This window comes from Tiliqua scincoides, chromosome 2 (genome assembly GCF_035046505.1).
Source record: "Tiliqua scincoides isolate rTilSci1 chromosome 2, rTilSci1.hap2, whole genome shotgun sequence".
NCBI lineage: Eukaryota > Metazoa > Chordata > Lepidosauria > Squamata > Scincidae > Tiliqua > Tiliqua scincoides.
The window spans coordinates 193,948,740-193,965,833 of NC_089822.1; the positions used below are offsets into that span (position 1 = coordinate 193,948,740).

At 43.5% G+C, this 17,094-nt stretch overlaps 1 protein-coding gene and 1 long non-coding RNA gene across 6 annotated transcripts in view; one reads left to right on the top strand and one right to left on the bottom strand.

The window, feature by feature from the left end:
• TNIP1 (TNFAIP3 interacting protein 1) overlaps positions 1 to 9,189 on the bottom strand; it is a 54,789-nt gene extending 45,600 nt beyond the window's left edge. For all 5 annotated transcript variants that reach the window (XM_066616847.1, XM_066616843.1, XM_066616845.1 and 2 more), the window contains exon 1: positions 9,090 to 9,189. The gene's annotated coding sequence lies outside the window, so the exon portion shown is untranslated. The remainder of the gene's footprint in view (positions 1 to 9,089) is intronic.
• A 129-nt stretch (positions 9,190 to 9,318) lies between these two features.
• On the top strand, positions 9,319 to 16,843 carry LOC136640011 (uncharacterized). The gene is made up of 3 exons (XR_010793750.1): positions 9,319 to 9,400; positions 15,224 to 15,296; positions 16,763 to 16,843. It is a non-coding gene; the product is annotated as an uncharacterized lncRNA (long non-coding RNA).
• The last annotated feature ends 251 nt before the right edge of the window (positions 16,844 to 17,094 follow it).

The window sequence follows — 17,094 nt, forward strand, 5'->3', positions numbered from 1 at the left end:
GCTTAAGTATATCACTTAATAACATCTTCATTGTCATGTATTGTTTTGACCCTATGTATGTTTGTGAATTTATGGCTAGTAACTTACACAATTCCAAAGTGTATTCTGTGACTAACCAACATCCCTTTGCCTGTTCACAGATATTGTGCTAAAAATTATCCCAGATATAACTTCCATGAGAATGGCACTCCCCGAGTCACAAAAAGAAGCACATGCAAATTCGGCCTGTATAATTAAATTGTCTAAAAAACCACTTTGCAAGGTCTCTGATCATGGCTCTTCATGTTAAGTCTTCCAGCACTGAAGTTGTCCTGCTGCTGAGTTGCACTGATGTGATGGGGAGATTCACTCACTGAATGCTGTACGATGAGGCAGGAGGAAGGACAGACAGTTTGCAGAAGTTCTGAGTCTTAGTACCTTTACATCAGGCTGTGCTGGTTACCAATATCTCTGCAGGACAACCTATTCACCCTACATTACAGCTGTCTTCCAACAAGTGAATGAGTCCTCTAGGATCACAGCTTTGTTTCCCATCAGCAATACCTTCCCTCTTGCACAGACCACAGCCTGGCATTGGACTATTGGGCTATGGCTGCATAGACCCCAGAATACTTTTGGCAGGAGTAGACTGAGCGCAAGGACTTAGGCCACTAGTTCCCAATGTCCTCCTTAGGAGGAGGGAACCACATATTCACTGGGGCAAGGGGACTGCAGCAATGCAATCCACAGGATTGCACTGCTGCCAGGGAGGGGGGTTTTCACTTACCTCCAGCCAGCGCTGGAGTTCTGAGAGCCTTCTGCAAGGCTTCTCAAGACTCTGTAACTCCCTCCAAATCCCTCCTTGGCAGCAGTGTGATCCTGAGGATCGCATTGCTGCCTTGCCCGCTTCCTGCCCTTTAAAGGAACATAGGCCAGTGCTTCTTTGGCTGGTGGATTGTAACCCACAAGTTTGGGAACCACTGACTTAGGCTGCTGAATTTCTGGGTACAGAGAGGGAGGCATTTACCTTTTCAAATCGAGCACATTGTTACATCACAGTGGAGGGAGCTCAGGGTATATGCTGCAGCTCAAGATTGGACTAAGGCAGGTGTGTGGTGTTGATCATACCTGGCTTCTGTTGGGTTTGGGCAAGCAAACTGTCTCACTTATGTACAATGGATTCTATTCTAGGTGACTTATGAATGGAATCTGGTTTTTGTTCAAAATGCCCTATTGGAGGACACCATAGCTCAAAAGATGTCAAAAAACCCCTATTCTGACAATCTGAATCTTTTTGAGTACTTGACCAAAGTCCTCCTAAGCGTCAAGCCACAGTTTATGAATTATTTATGCAGATCAAATGACAAACTAGTCAATATATATATTCACTTTAAACAATGCCAACACTGGCACATAGGAAGCTGCCTTATACCAAGTCAGACCATTGGTTTGTCTAGCTTAATGCTGATGACACAGACTAGCAGCAGCTCTCCTGGGTTTTAGACAAGGGTCTTTCCCAACTCTACTTAAAGATGCCAGGGATTGAACCTGGGACCTTCTGAACGCTTTCATCTGCACAACGGAGATAGCTACGAAATCTGCGTTCATAAGATGAGGTGGACAGAATTCCACAAAGAACAAGGCTAAAAAGGAGCTGAAAGACACAGAACAGAAATCAATTTTGCTCTTGGCAATCAAACTGGCAAAGGTCTCTCTCTCTCTCTCTCTCTCTCTCTCTCTCTCTCTCTCTCTCTGATATAGAGGTCCAGGCACAAGTGCAGCTGTTGGCATTGTGTTTCCTTCCTCCCACATACTGTCTTGCACAACTTGCAAATAGGTTCACAGTGAATTGACCTTGACATTGAAAAGCATACACACCTGCACACAACAGTGCAGCAAACCACTGCTGCAGTTGTGAAAAACTCAATATATTTCTGAACAGCAAACATGGCTAGGACCTCACATTCTTTCTAGAATTTCTACCTGCAATACACTGTTTCCTCTAGTAACGGGATAAGCAAAAGTTGAATTCAGCTCAGGCAGTAGGCTGATACTTTCACCTTTTATCACAAGGGATAAAAAGCAGTGCAGTGATGGAGTTTTTGATTTAAAGAAAAGCATACAGGGAAGAGAAACACACAGCCATGCACATCACACAGGCATGTGTGTGCACACACATACAATCACACTTCCAAAGCAGATTGCAGTATCCATCAGCTACTTTGGATTTTTTTCCTATTGGATCATGGGGTTTAAAGAAAAAGAAATAAAGAATTACTCAATTATGTAAATATATGGGAAAACAGAGAATACAGATCCTGCAAACACCTCTCACCATGTCCTTCAAGACCAAACCAGGTGAAATGGCAACTTTGACTTTTCAAGCCAACCAGAATGGACATAGCCAGCAAAATGAAAGCCCAGGAAAAGAACAAGGTCACATCAACTTGGGCAACAAATGGCAACAATGATGCTGATGGATTCCAACACCTCTCTTCAGCCGTTTGTACTTGTGACATTTTATTGAAGGCATTTACACCTCTCCAACTCAGTGTAACTTCTACTATACAAACACAATTCTTGTGGCAGTTCTATCTGTTGTCAGTATAGATCCTGCAAGTATGCCAACAATGACCTGGGAAAACCCATACAGAATCCAAGGTTTTCCAAGATAAGGTTCCTTACAGATCTTTTAGAATCACATGAACATCAGCTGCATACTGAAAACATTTCTCCAGCGTAGGCACGGTACCTTGTTTGCACTAAATGATTTAGATACGTTGTAACTTGGGGGTAGGGAAGATGGTGCTTGTGGGGGAATTGGGATTCATGTGCCTAGATAGCATTCCTCAGCAAGCACTCTTCTCCTAGCCTAGCCCAGTGATTCTCAAACTGGGGCATCGCAACACCCCAGCCAAAAGAGCCCTGGCCTCTTCCCCCTTAAGAGGTGGGGGAAGCAGCAACACAATTGCCAGGATGGTGCCGCTTTGGAGGGGCACAGGGGTTTGGCTGAACTCACCACAGCCTGCAGCAGCCTCTCAAGGTGTGAGGAGCCCCACACAAGCCTCCGCAGGGCTCCCCAGTATGCAGAGAATGCACAAACAACAATCACGACCCACTTCCGGTTTGCGATCGTGAAATTGGAAGTGGGTCGCAATAGTTATTTTGACTGTCCCCGCATGTTGGGGAGCCCTGAGGAGGATGGCAAGGAGTTCCCCGCACCCCTGGGAGACTGCTGCAGGCTGTGGTGAGTGCAGCCAAGCTCCTGCACCCCTCCAAAAAGATGCCATCCTGGTCATCACATCACTGCCTCTCCCCTCCCCCGCAAGGACTTAGCGGGACTCAAACTCCATGAGAATTTGAGAACTGCTGGCCTAGCCCAATGAAGGCCCACAAGGGCTTGCAGTTGGGAAGAGGAAGACCACCTTCAAATAATTAAAATAGCCAGTGGAAAGGAGGCACCTAGCAATGGGTGAAATGGCCCAAAGCAAGCAAGACGTGGAAAGGCTCAGTGCAGATGAAAGAAGTCCTAAGGAAAGATAAATCTGTACAAAGCACAGAAAGGGTAAAGGATCATGGGCAGATGGGAACAGCCTCCTCAGTTTTGTGAAGGGATGAGAAGGGATTAAGAATGCCATCCTACACACTTACCTGGATGTACAAGTATGTACAGGACACTTATTAAAGGGAGTGAAGCTTAATTCTGCTTAGACCTCCAAAGCATAGCACTGTGAAGGAATTTTGACATAGCGCATTGGACAAAGTCTCACACTTAGGAGGTACAGCAAAATTTCAGACTGAACTTGTACAGCCAAATGGGATTCATTATTAGTGAGACATGTGAACATTGCTAGGTATATACTGTAGTGTCTATATATCCAATACAGTGCCCACATATGGTACATATATACCAAAAATATCATGCTAGATTTCTTTTTAATGGGCTGGTAACATTTTTCTCCTGTTTGATTTTGCTGGATAAGGGTGTGTCTCACAGTAAAACTCCCTCAAAAACCAACTTGTCTATCTTGATCTCCATGCCTTGAAGACGGGGCTACTAAGGGCTTATCCAGACAATCAGTTTAAAGCCTGAGCTTGCCACATTTTATAGGTTTTGAAAGGTAACTGCAAGGGACAGTGTGCACTGCAAATCAGAGGTGGTGTACTCAACCTGTGAAGAAGGGACCCACAAGAGGAGCTGAATCTGACTAGCCAAGCCCAAGTTTGTAAACTACTGGAGAAGAAGAAACTGACAAGGAACTCCTCCAGACCTTGCCTTGGGCCTAACTGGTTTCAGGACCCACACCAGCTTCTTTATTCAGGCTGAGCAGCAGGGACACAAAAAGACAAAGGGACAGGGAGGATGCCAAAGACACTACCAAATAAAATGCCTGTGGAATTCAGGTAACCACATTGCAGGTAGAACTTCAAGTTGATATGGTGCTATGTGTCATGGAAAAATTTTTCTCAGGAACAGTATATTGACTATGGGAAAATGCAATATCATTGAAACAGAAACACAGGATAGAGATTGAATAAAGTCTTTGAAAATAGTGAATGATTACCTATTTATTGCTTAAACCAATTGTCTAGAAAGACCCTAAAACAGCAGCAAAGTAATGAATAGCAATAGGACCTAGGACCAAAAATGCAAAGTTTTCACTGAGTTTTTATTCAACTTGCATCTTCCCGTGGTTTAGCAAACCTGGTTTTTACCTTCATGACATGTAATATAGCTTGAAAAGCCAGAACATCTCCAGTAAAAAGAATTCAAAAGTGAAACCTTCCAAGATTGCTTCAACCTCAAGAGGAGAAACTAAAAGTGATTTAGTTCTGAATCTTGTTTAAAGTATCGATGCACATTTCAGGAGTCAGAATTCCAACTGCTGTATTCCCAGAAAAGAATTTAGAAGTAACCTTTCGATTGCTTGGAAAAAGAAATACCAAACACTTAGGAGGGCTAAGCAAAACCTACAACCATCCTCACCACTGGATGATACAACAACATTGGTGTATTTAACTGTATCAGCAGGAATTGTTCACAAACAATGCATTCGATTCTAAAATCTTTATGGCCTAAAGGCCAAGAATAAATGTATTTCAGGAAAATGGATGTACTCTGATTAGCGATTCCATTGCTTTTGTTGCTAAAAGTTCTCTGTGATGGAGAAGCTAGCTCTATATTTCGGGAGCACTGAAGAAGCAACAAGGTTCACAAAATCAGCTTTTATATGATCAGGAAAGGCATATTAAATGACAGCAAAAAGATGTCAGGCACTACTAACATGGGCATGTCCAAGTAGCTGCTTTGGCATGTGCTGTGCAATCGTTTATCAGCTTCATGCTCATGTTCAGTTGCCTATGAGATTTTCTTCAATGGTTCTTAGGAGGAGCTGTTAAATACCCTTTCACAAGAGCCCTTTCCCTGCAAGGATAGTCTAGAATGTAGATACCATCTGCCGCACACAGCACAGAGGTAGGCCTTGCCCACCTTCAACCCTGGACTGTAGGCCACCTGTGCAACACTGCACCTGGTTGCACATGCCACTAGAGAAGGACTGACATATGCCATCTTTTTACTTTAATGCATGCCTAGAACAAACCCATCCAGAAGTCACGCACACCAGTGTTTGGCACGGACTCTCTAGCCCAGCCATTTTCAACCACTGTACCGTGGCACACTGGTGTGCTATGAATGATCTGCAGGTGTGCCGTGGGAGTTTGGGAGAGGGTCATTTATTAGAATAGCCATTGGGGGATGTAAGCAGGGCAGGAGGTCTGGTCTAGAGGGTAGAGCCTCCATTTGCCTGAAGATTAACATCCACAAGGTCGCCAGTTCGAGGCCACCGGCACTGTGCGACCTTGAAGCAGCTGGCAAGCTGCAGCTGAGCTGTTCCATCTGCTCGGAGCGTGGGAGGATGGAGGCCAGAATGTTAAACCAGATCGGAGTGTAACACCTTGAATATGTAGTGGTTCTTGAAAGAAAGAACCTTCTTTCAATTTGTAAAAATCCCTGCGTGGATTTAATAAGCCTGCCTTTGTAAACCGCCTTGAATAAAGTCTTGAATAAAGACCAAGAAAGGCGGTATATAAATACTGTATATTATATTATTATTATTATTATTAAGCCCCCCACCAACAGCATGATGTGCCTTGTCAATTGTCCAAAAACTGATGGTGTGCCTTGACTATTTTAGTACCTTATCAGTGTGCCATGAGACGAATAAGGCTGAAAATCACTGCTCTAGCCACTCTCTTGCCTTGGACTTAGTAACTTATGGATTCTAAACCCACCACTCGTAACACCCTGAAACAGACTTGCATACAATGCCTGAATGTTCTGTGCCTGTGATCACCAATATCTTTCCAATGTATGTAACTGTGCTTCGGGACCTAATTGCTACTCGGTTGTTTTTCTTTGTTTGCAAATGAGAACATTCTCCAATAAATGTTAATCTGCTTGATGGATGATCCCTTATCATCCTTGGAGTGACTTCAGTAGATTCCTACATGGAAAAGTATCTGCAGAAAAGCCTTTAATCTATTTTAATGTATTTCAATAGCAATTGGAAAAGAAGAGTAGATGCTATGGGGACAGTTAGTTTTTTACCCTGCTTATGAACTCTGCAGATCAAAAAAACTCAGAGATAACAACTGCTAGAGTTAAAAAGGTAGCCTCCTCGTAACAATTCCTGCAGCTCATTTGTCTTCCATTATTAGACAGGCCAAAGTGATGAAACCTCAATGACCATATTCCTTTTTTGAATAGATCACAGGGTAGGAAGGGTTTTTTGGAACTAGACATACATCAATAACACTCTATGTATTTCCGGTGACTTTACCCCATTTTAGAAGTCATTTTACATTTAGACTCCAACTGCATGATTAGAACGTGCTTGATTTCTCCTTTGGAATCTAGGTATACAATCTGATGACATGAACAATACAAGTTCGGTTTTTATGGATGCTCATATTTATTCAACAGACTAACACCTCTCTTGAAGAACTGAGACATACCATTATTTTAATTACTGTTCCTGCAGAAGCTACTCCTCATGAAACATTTATATTTATTTTGTAGCATGTCAAATCTGTGTGAACACAGATTAGCAACCTCTGCATGTTTACTCAAAGTAAATTCCACTTAATTCAACTGGACCTACTCCCAAGCACATAAGCACAGGACAGCAGCCTTAGATTTGTTGTCACACACAAATTGTAATCATTTACACTCAGCTTTATTTTTATTAGTTGAAAAAATTAGGAGAATATCTCCTTCCTTTATGCCCAGAAGAAGAGTCTGTAGAAGAAAGTGACAGGAAAAGCAGGATGGCATATTGGATAGCATGGTGGACTTGAACCATAGAGAGCTGAGATTATTCCTTGCTCAGCTAAGAATCTCACTGGGTGGTTTCAGGTCAGTCACTATCTCTCACCTAAACTACCACATAGGATAAAATGGGATAGTGCTGTGTGTATAGAGCTGCTTGGAGGATGAGTGGAATACAAACAAATACATACCTTAAAAAATACATTTATGTTCCTATGCAGATTTGTTGCATAGGCAGATTTGTTGGGTATAAACCCCACTGAAATCAGGGGGATATTTGAAAAGAATTGGACCATAGGTAGGTCAACTGCTCTAGGCTAGACTCAAGACTAACCTCTGATAACATAGTGAAGAGGCATCTGTAAGTGGTAGATTTCTTTAAAAATATTTAGCAGAAGTATAGCAATGGTCCCTACACATCCCAGCATAGCATCTTTTCCAGTGGTTGTTCACTGGTGTTTCCTTTGTGTCTTTAAAGGAAAAGAAAAAGGTTTTCTGACCAGGGGGCTCACAATCTTTTTATTATGATTACCATGTAAACTGCTTCATGAACTTATTTTGTTGAAAAGCAGTAAGTAAATATTCTAAATAATAATTTAAAAAATGATTTTTTTAAATTAGGAAATAATTTGACATGGCCTCACAAGTTTTCCACTCACACTTCCAAAGTATGTGCCTCATTAACATAGCAGATCCGACCTCTTAAGAAGACAAGGAAAATATAATGGAAATGAGATCTGAGAATAAGGCACTGCCAGAGTCCTGGGGGGGGGGGGGGGAGTTTCTAGTCACCTTTGAAAAAAAGACAGCATCGCTCCACAACATTTAGATCCATAGATATTCTATACCCCAATACTTTTCCCATTTACTTCAAAGGTAGCACAGCAGCTTGACAAGTTTTCAGGGCTAACCACTTTGTTACTTGCATGGGGATTTAAGAGCACAGCAGAAACCTACATCCTACTATATAACACTGGAGAAGAGTGACATATCACTGTCCATATATCAGCATCACTGAAAAACTGGTACACACACACACACACACACACACACACACACACACACAGAGTGTATGTGTACATACACATGCACTTACACACTATATATACATATACATATATACACACACTATATATGTATATTGTGTCGGTAAGTATGTGTATGTATATATGTGTGTACATACACATATACTTGAACACTATATACACACATAGTATATATATATATACACACATATACACACACTGTATATACATATACATGCACTATATATGTATATTGTGTGTGTAAGTATGTGTATGTATATATGTGTACATACAGATACTTGAACCCTATATACACACACAAAATATACACACACACACACACGCTGTATATACATATACACGCACTGTATATGTATATCATGTATGTGTATGTATATATGTGTGTACATACACATATTCTTGAACACTATACATACACAAATAATATATATATATATATATATATATATATATATATATATATATATATACACACACACACACACACACACCTCTATATGTAGACACCTGAAGCAGCCAAGCAAAGCTGGCCAAGCCAGAGCACCTTCCCTTGACAGCGCCTCCCTTCCTAGGGCCCCCACATTCCCCCAGCGTCACCCCGAGGCTACTGGGGGCATCCCTGCTGTCGCCTGGCAACGCTGGTCCCTCACTGAGGATGCTCAAAGGGAGGGACCCTCCCCCCGGACACCGCAGGGGCAACGGTCCCATCAGCCGCCAGCGGGGCCTGGTCCTACCTAAGGACGTGCTCGAGTCAGGGGTCCAACCGCCTCCGAGCCCCAGAGCGCCGTGCGGAGCGGACATCTCCCCACTTCCTCTGCCTCCGCCTCCGGCTGGCGAGGAGGAAGCGTGACTGAGCGCCGCCCACTCTGGAATTTCCCGACGCCCTGATTGACAAGGCGCCCGGCCAATCGGCAACTTCCCCCTTTCCTCGCGCAAACAAGCGGCTCGGAACGCAGAGGCGAAGGCGCCGCTGGGGAAGCCCGCCGGCTGGCTGGCTGGGCGGTGCGCGTCACGTGGCGGCTGCGGACCCTCCGGCTGCGGGCAGGTGCATTTCAAAGCCTGTGCAGGAGGCGCGTCGCCTGCTGCGCTGCTTCGGTGGCTGCAACGAGCACACCTGTGCAGTGCGTGAGCCCGGCTGAACGCGGGCTGCGTCCTGTCCACGCCTGCCTGGGAGGAAGCCCCGTGGACTAGAACGGGGCTTGCTTCTGAGGAGACACGCACAAGCTTGGGCTGTAAGGCTGCGCTCCTGTCCACACTTGCCTGGGAGGGAGCCCCATGGACTCTCATGGGACTTCCTTCTGAGTAGACCTGCCTAGGCTTGGGCTCTCCTCTAGTAGCCAGCCATGGGCTGGACTGCAGGCGTGCAGTCTCCCCACTTCCAGGCTGCGCTATGAACTGCATGTTCCACTGTACCGTTTTCTTATTTAAAAAGACAAAGAACTTCATATGAGGCCATTGAAATGCAGCGCATTTAATTGCAATGTCATGAGACTCATATAGAGCAGTGGCTCCCCAGCCCAATCCTATGCATGTCTACTTAGAAATAATTCCCATTAGAGTCAATGGGGCTTACTCCCAGGAAAGTGTGGATAGGGTTGAGCTGCCCAACCTTTAGGAACCCACGGACTACTGGGGCAAAAATTGGCTATAGGGGGCCTGGCCACCCTCTCTGGTGGTCTGTTCCCCAAGCACCCCCCCCCCCACACACACAATCAGAACAGATGAAGAAAGGACTCTCTACAGCCACAGCTGACACTTCAGTGGTTGTGGCTGTGGGCAGTCTGTTCTCTGCCCTTATCAGTGATCTGTGGGATGTTGTTTGTCAGTGAGACACTGAGAGTGAGCAAAGGTGATTTTTTTCCCCCTGAGACGACTTCTCAGGGTCTTGCAGGCCACCGGTAGTCCACGGAGCACAGGTTGGGAAGCAGTGATACAGAGCAAAGGACTGAATGGAGTCAATCATGAAACTTGGAAATGAGTGGGTCTTGCGTTGGTCAGGAGCATCTGGTTCTCTACTGCAGTGTTTCTCAACCAGAGGTACTAGTACCACCATGGTACTTGCAGGACCCACAGGTCCCTGCCACCTGGCAGCGAGACCAACAGTATACTGTGACAAGCAGCAGTAGGAGGCTTGGCTCAGCAGGCAGAGCTCTAGTGTGCACTTTTCATGCACTCAAAAAAGCTCTCCCATCCACCCTGAGCTTTTTACAGGTGTTTGTTGCGTAGCAATCAGGAAATAACAGGCAATGACATCATCACCAGTTACTTCTGGTGGTCCTTCCAGTAGGCAGACCATGCAAAGTGGTACAGTGGGGGGGGGGGGGACAAGCATTGAGAAACACTCTCTATTGCATAGTGTTTGGTCATCTGAGAAGCACACGGTCTATAAAGAATCTTACTGCGTATGTATATATAATACAGAAATACAAATACCAAAAATAAGGAGGAATTGGTGGGATATGTGGGATCATCTTGATACTGTTCTGAAACAGTCCTTTTAAATTCTGTATCAGAGTTGTATAGTGGGAGACCATGTAGCCACATCAGTGGTTTTTTAAAAGAAAACTTGTAAATATTCACATAAAAAGGTTTTACTAAAAAAATATCCAGTAGTCTTAGGCACACTGGTAATATTACAGACAATATCCAATAGTTCCTCCACTCGTATACGATTGCACGTCTGATTCCACACAACAAGTGCAATAACTATATGCGGGTGATTTATTTCATTTTCCCAGGGGCAAAACAGTGTACTTTTGAGTGTTTTGAAAGAGTGAAACATCCCAGGCACAGTACAGCCTTGAGGAAGTACTTGTGGTACATACACAACAAATGATTAACAAATAAGCATTGGTTGCTTCAAATAGTGTGAGGAAAGGCCTTTAGAGAAGAGGCCAGGAAGCAAGAGCCATTGCGGTAGGGTTGGACCTGGACTGAGGAAACATCCGTTCAAAGCTTTGCTCAGTCACTTTGAGCCAGTCACTCTCCCTCAGCTTCATCTACCTCTTAGGGTTGTTGTAACTGATAAACAGGCAAATCCTGTATGTGCCATTGTGTACTCTTTGGAGGTAGGATCGGATACAAATGATATTGGCAGAGCTTGATGAATGAGATTGCTAAAGGAGAAGGAAACATATTCCAGGATTTATTTCAGCTGGACATTCTTATTCCAAAACACAGACATTTAGATGAATCTTGTCATGTTCTTAAATAATCTTGACCTGTTTTTAAAGAATGCCCTGACAGCAAGTTTCAGTCTCCCTCACTGAAGGTATTTACTCCCACACCCTGCACAGGGGCAGCCAGGCTGAACAACAGAGACAATGCACGCACTCATCATCTTTCAACATCAGTGGGTACATTTTGCCACTTGCTTTAGCTGAAACTGAATCCAGTTTGGAAGAACAAGCAGAAAGCTAAGGACAGCAGTTTTTCATCTCCCTCCCTACAGTCAGTTTTTAATTTGTATTCCTTCAAAGGTGGGCAGGTTTTTTAAACTGACACCCTTTTCAAATGAATTTAGATGAGGAATGACCTTGGTGAGAAAGTTTTTGGTTTTTTTTAAATTCCTTGTATTTTGCTTTTCCATTAAACAGAATTCCATTTTCCATTAATTAATTATTTTCCATTAAACAGTAAATAAAAGTTTTCTCAGACATAAAATCAGCACAAACAGACCAGAGAGAGAGAGAGAGAGAGAGAGAGAGAGAGATCCTAACCAGAAGCTTCATAAGAAATATTACCCAAAGACAAGGTGCCCAAAATTCTCCTCAAAGATTAAGGACCCAATCCTATCCAATTTTCCAGTGCCGGTGCAGCCATGCCAATAAACTGCATGCACTGCATCCTGTGGTGGAGAGCCAGTCACAGAGGCCTCCTCAAGGTCAGGTAATGTTTGTTCCCTTACCTCGGGGCTGCATTGCGGCTGAAAAGTTGGATAGGATTGGGCCCTAAGGCCTCCTAATCCTATTCCTGTCTACTCAGAAGTAAGTCCATTTTAGTTCAATAGGACTTACTCGTAGGTACGACTATAGGATTGCAGTTCATATATTCCACATATTAACTCCACAAATACTATTGTTTCAGGATGGAAGCTCCTAGGGCACCTCCCCTTTCAAGTCCAGTGCCATATATTTGAAATTTGCTCCCCCAACAGGAGTAGTTGTAATCAAAGATGCAACAACAACAAAATGATCAGGTCCATGGGGGTATGCTTCCATGATCCCTTTTCTTTAAGTCATTTCCCTGATTTGACCTCATCTGTTCCCACTCTAAAGCTGCTGTCAGATTTATGGGTGGAAAATTACACTAGATAGATACCTCTGTCTATCCCCCTCCCCTAGCACCTGTGTGTATGTGAGAGAGAATGAGTGAGTGAAATATGAACATAGGTTCGAGGAGACCATCAGAGGGCCTACACAGAGGTAAAGGAAAAATATTTCCATGGCACGCCTGCATGCTACAGCATGGTGGGGAGTAGAATTGGGCTGTGAGAGCACAATCCTATGCCTGTTTATTCAGAAATCCCTTTGCGTTCAGTGGAGCTTATTCCCAGGAAAGTATGTACAAGACTGTAGCCTAATTGACTTAACACCACTGATTAGCTTTGCCACTTTTAAACCTGGCAAATTATGCAGCATCAGGGCACAGTTAACCAAAACAAGTAAGCCATCGAGAAGCTTGCTTCAACCACAACACCACTGTGTTGAACTAGTTCAGTTGTTGTAATAATGCTAATTATTAAATATGGTACTGGAAAACCTGCTATCAATGCCTAATGGTTATCATACTTTAGAAAAGAGCAGGGGAAGGGCTTTGGTGCAGATCTATGCTCAAGTTTCACTACACCATGGGAATTTACCCTGTCTAGCAATGCCACATTGATGACAAGAGATTGATAACAATTAAGATTGCTTTGTATTGACACAGGACATATCACTGAATTCAGTCCGCTAACATGGTGAACGCACCTTCTGACTCATCATTCATGTGGCATGTGCTGTTTTGTATTGATATTTTGTTTCTTATGGGGCACAACTTTCTATAACAACAACATGAACAAAATCCATAACAAGCTTTTTGTTTACTATGGACATAACACCTGAATTATGAAACACCCATAAATTGAGATGGGTTGTTTCAGTGCTAATGAAATAAAAACACATGACACAGCTTTCTGCACTTTTCATTTTTGTAAAAATACAAGCACACACCCCTCAAATCTGCGAAAAAATAAATCCGTTCTCCAATGCCTCTAAATATTCTCTAACATCTCTACATGCATGTGGCTGCATCTGCTGGCACTATACCATCTATATCATCTACCTAGTACACTTTTAAAACAATTATAATTTATAATTATAATTTATAAAATTGCACTCTTGGAATAAAAACACATGACACCATTTTCTGCATTTCTCATTTTGGTCAAAAAACAAAACCTGAAAAAAAAAAAACCAAACCAAAAAAGCACACCTCTACCCATAAATATTATGAACTGGTGGAAACTGTTTTAATTATCACTGTGCAATGATTTGCAAGGATAGTCATGGTAAGCAATAAGTACTTAACTTTAAACAAGAGAGGTACATATAGTAATAACATTGGCACAGAACACCTTTCACCAGAGACACCTCTGAAGATACACCTCCATGGTTTGCTTTGGGTCAGATCCACGTTTCAAGGAGTGGTTCTGCCTTGTTCCACAAAGCATGGTATTTTGAAATAAGAAGGTACTGTTTCAAAATAAAGAAACTAATGAGATGTTAAGGTTAGAGGTGATCTGCTCACTAGCTCAACTTCTGCAGTTGTGACATTCAAAGACAACCTCCGGATTTCTATGGTTTCTTGTCCAGATGAGTTAATGTTTCATGTTCCACAGATATGCTGCTGAGGACGTCAACATGCTCAGATATTTAAGGAGCCATCAGCCCTGAGACTTGAATTGGCAGTGCCCTCCGCACTTCTGAGAGCAAAGAATAGTTTCCCGACCCTGTGGCGAACCTCCAAGATCTATTCTTATCTCAATTCTGTTTCTTACATAGGTCTATATAGCATAGCATATATAAAGTAGGCTCCTCTTTAACTATGCGGGGCACATGCTGTGACAAATATTTAAATATTTTTTGGTACAATGGCGTGGTCCTATAGAAAAGTAGAGCCAATAAACCAGCAAGGTGAATTCTAGCTGATTTGATCTAAAGAAAAGCCACATAAAAGACATTTCAATGTGTTCAAATTCTGTTCTGTCTCTGTCTCTCTCTCACACACACATACACACACACACTGCTGCATTAGAAAGAGTGTGTGTTTGTGTACTACAGACTCATGAACACTCTCCCCCTCAATTCCCACAATGTCCAAACCAGGGGCAAATAAATACCCCCTTCCCATACTCACTCAGGCAGGGAAGAGAGAGGGTCCAAAAGTGCCTTCCAGGGTGCTTTAATCAAATGTGAAGAGGAAGGCACACCCAAGCTTACTTTTAGCTAGGAGACAGGGAATTCCCCACGATGGAGGCCTTAGACAGCTCTTCTCTGGTGGTTTTTGAAGAGGATCCAAAAGTAATTTAAAGGGCTCCCCTCTAGCCCAGAGGGGTATGCTGAAGTACGTCACCATCCAGTGAATAATTCCTTGAAGAAAAGAAGTGATTCAGTTCTGGAATCCTGGAAGGGCTTATGATTGTTTCATGCCAAGGAAGGACTATTGTTCTTGCCACATTTCTTAAATGGCAAAAAGGAAATTGTTTCATTTTCCTATGAAGGGAATGCACTGTAGGCCTCTATTTTGTCCCTCACCAAATCCAAAACAGATTATTCCAGCTGTCCTGCAGAATAATGCAACAGCTATCATTTCTGTTTTGTTACAGATACAATGAAATCAAACTGTGATGTGGCAGATGGCAAAGCAGACAGGAAGGACAGATGAGGCCCAGAAAGGAGGTGAGTTTGATGCAGTGGCTGCCGAATCCTTGCTCCCTTCCTGGACCCAATTCCACAGCATAGTCTGTATACCATAGGTCTGAGTAGGCCTCTGCACTGTGGAGACTTACCTCCAGGTAAGGGAACATTTGTTCCCTTACCCAGAGGAGTCTTCCGCAACTGCTTCCCCCCCCCCCACAAGATGCTTTTGACATTGCGGCAATGGTGGGAGGGTGAAAGAATAGGATTAGGCTTTCAGTCTCTCCCCTAGCCTAACTAATACAGGGGTGCCCAAACCCTGGCCCGGGGGCCACTTGTGGCCCTCGGGGTAATCCAATCCAGCCCTTGGGGAACTCCCAGTCTCCAATGAGCCTCTGGCCCTCCAGAGACTTGCTAGAGCCCATGCTGGCCCAATGCAACTGCTCTCAGTATGAGGACGACCGTTCGACTTCTCACCTGAGCTGTGGGACGAAGGCTCCCTCCACTACTTGCTGGTTCATGTCTGTGATGCAGCAGTGGCAGCGAAGGAAAGGCTTGCTTTGTGCAAGGCCTTTTATAGGCCATGAGCTATTGCAAGACCTTCATCATTCATATAAGTTCCATCTCTAATAAATTCATTTATGTAAATTTATTCAAATTTTAAATGTAAATTAATTAATTTTTTCCCCAGCCCCCAACACTGTCAGAGAGATGATGTGGCCCTCCTGCCAAAATGTTTGGACACCCCTGGTCTAATAGAACAGAATTCTGTGACAGTAGGAGTTGCTAATGATCTGTTATAGGGTTGTCAGCAGTGGGGATATGTTGTAGGTGGAGGGAGGGCAAGAGGAGTTTTGGGGTGGATCAGGGAGGGATGGGGATGGATTGGGGAGTGTGGTAGTGAATCCCAGCAGCTCTAGCATGCGCCAGGATCCGATTCCTTCTTCTTTGCTTAGACCCTCCCCTTTCCTCTTATAACACCTATATTTTTCCTTACTTTTCCAGGCTCCCTGATCACCCCTCCCCCCACCATAGCATGCAGGACATACCTCTTTGGGATAGCTCCATGCTATAGTGTGGTGGGGGTTAGTATTGGGTCTGCCTTCAGCTCATGTACAAATGGTTGACTTCTGTGATACGAATTACAGCAGTGGATTTTGTTTGCCACACAAATAACTCATTATATGAGGGTTGCTAACAAACTGGAAAAAACATGGTCTGTTCCTGGACCTTGAAGAGCAGCTTGGTCAGCTGAAATTAGCAGAATTAGCAGATGAAGCTTCTCATAGCATGGAACTATGAATTACTGCCTGCTGATATTTGCAGACCAAGCAGCTGTTAAAGACACAAGAGGGTAAAAAGTTGGCAAGTATTAGTTATGCTCAGATGTCATTGCTTCACAATGGAAGGCCTGCTGCTAGATAATAGAGTAGTACTTCTTTACATTTTGAGCTATGTTTTGTCCTTTTCAACCATAATTTTTTGTTTTTGCTTCCTGCCCATTATAGATGTCACTCCTGGGTTGTGTGCCAATTAGTTCTCCTTCTGAATTACCAGACTGATGGGTGGCAGATAGATCCTAACCAGCTGCATCCGTGTGCACAGAGGATGTTACTACAAGTTTCTCCGCCACTTTCATCAGCCCAGCTTCCATCATTATGGTTTCACCAAAACCAGTGCTTTCATCAAAAGCCAATGAGCAGTGACAAGATCTGCGTAGTTCTTCACAAACTGCTCATCAATCTACCTGCAGTTTCATTTATTTGGAGCCTGGCTCTTATTCACCACTTTCCCGCAGCCCTGCTAGTAGCCTTTCCAAAAGCATGTTCCTTCCAAGGGG